Genomic DNA, 2,265 nt, shown 5'->3' on the forward strand with positions numbered 1-2,265 from the left:
TGTAGAACTATTTAGTCTTGGACTATATCTGGCTTCATTAAGGAGTAGGGGGCTAAAATGTAATTGCAATAAATATCAGATTGCTGAACAACATTAAGTAGAGAATTGGAAGGGTATATTCTTTCCTATATGGTTTCTGCCAATACCATTACCTTTATCAGATTAGGCTAATGTCAGTTGATTCTCCATTGAACAGTCTTCTCCATTATAATAGGTGCTAAGACAACAATTACTCCCTTCCTCCCCTCTAATGCCTGAATATAATAGACTTGCAGCCCACATTCCTGTTAGGTTACATCAAGGCCTTCACCCTAGCATGTTTGTGGATCAGCCTCCTGTATGATGCCTGGTTCAACTTCACAATTATACATAAAAAGTTACAAGCTTTAGAAAATTTGCATAATTTACAAAAAAATGGAGACACCTCCTAGAAAAGGTGCAACCTTGATGAGAATCACAGTATCATATTCAGCATATCTAAGAATCTGATTATAGGTTTTAAGCTCCTACATGTAAAACAAAAAGTAATTATTTTGTCTAGTAAATTTGCTAACTGGTGCATGTTTAATTGTTGTTTTTTTTTCTTCCAGAAGTCTTTTATTCAATAGTGCTTAGTGAAAATTAAGAAATAGCTAATTGAAATAGAAAAGGCCTACATATTGTTTATAAGTTTCAGATCTTGTCTAACCAAAGTGCTGATTTCAGTCAATGTGTGCTACAAGACAAAAAAATTGACCCAAAAAGAGATAGAACTATCAGCAGGCTATGTAAGTTTCCTCCAGGTTTTATTGATTGTACTTCCAGATGGCACTGGATTCATCTCTAAACATATACAAACTCTAAAGATGGGTAAGGCCTAAGATATGGAATGTGTATACTGTACTACTAATGGTTATGAAGTCTTACATGCCTGCATATCGGTTATTTGGGAAATTTGAAACATCTTTGGATCTTCTTTGGGAGAAGAGGTGTGCTTGTCCTCAGAAGTGTACTTTTCTGGCTAAATTTCCCAGCTTTTTAGTGAGAGGCTCCTATCAATGTAGAGAGGGGATTCCTACTTTAGTATTGTATTATTTGGAATTGTATATTTGGACTAAGCATCTAAAATAGATCCTAAGGGGAGAATGTATCTAATGTTATTGTAGAAATATTGTGTTTAATAACCGAGTTGAAAAATGTCAATACTATTCAATATTGTTAGTCCAACACCTCAGTATAGGTCAATAGAACTGAATGCTAGGATTTCCTATCTTATTTTTCATAAGTAGGCTATTGTTTTGTGTATTTTTTGTTATTACTCTCCTTTTTTCATTTTTATATTTGCTTTATTTTACTTGATGTACTTTTTTCATTAACTTTAAAAAAATGTTTGTGTTGAAGCTTTGCTGACTATCAAAATCTAGAGAGTATTGAAATATTGACTGTTTTTTCTGCATTAGCAAAAGTATTGTGTTCATAAAACTATTTTGTTTCATGAAATGTAATTGAACAAATAAAAAAGATTCTTCAACTAAAAGTAAGGTGCAACTTTAAAAATTAAAATAAATTGTAATTATTCTGTGTAAGGGAGACTACCCCCTCCTTAACTCCTTGCTCATTAAGCTAAAGATTTTTAGTGGTTTGAAAATATTCTTTTTCCAGTTCACTGGCCTTTATGTTGCAGTAAATTTTCTTAAAGAATTTGGACGAAAGGTCAAACTTCGAGTAAAGAGCAAGGAGACAGCCCCCCTCATATAAAGAATCATCTTTGTTCAAATAGATTTCAAAGCTGTTCTTTACTTTTAGTTGAAAAACTGTTGTTTTTTTTAATTTAATTTCTGATTTTTTCCACCCACATTATGACCATGCCTAACCAAGACATAATATAGGGTACCTGCCTCTTGAACCCCAGGTAATTGCTGTTAAAATGGACTAATCAATAATTGTAAGTTGATTAGTAATGCCCTACGTTTTCAGTTTTTCTGCTTGAGAATTAAAATATAGGATTGCAATTTCTATTTTGGACAAAATTTGAATATATTTTTAAAAAATCACAATGAATTGTGTTTGTGTTCAGAAAGTCCTTATTAATATTTCTACTGTAGAATTTAGGGTGACGAAGAGGGGTATTTTTGTTCATATGGATGGAAATTCTATGTGACTTTTCATCTTCTGCTTGGCTGAAGCCATCGTATTTTCTACAGTAGGCGTCTCTGATCAATAAATACATTACCTATATATGTTTAAATACATTGAAATGTTTCACACAAATAGAAAAAGAGAAAT

Source organism: Artemia franciscana, chromosome 14 (assembly GCF_032884065.1).
Source record: "Artemia franciscana chromosome 14, ASM3288406v1, whole genome shotgun sequence".
Lineage (NCBI taxonomy): Eukaryota > Metazoa > Arthropoda > Branchiopoda > Anostraca > Artemiidae > Artemia > Artemia franciscana.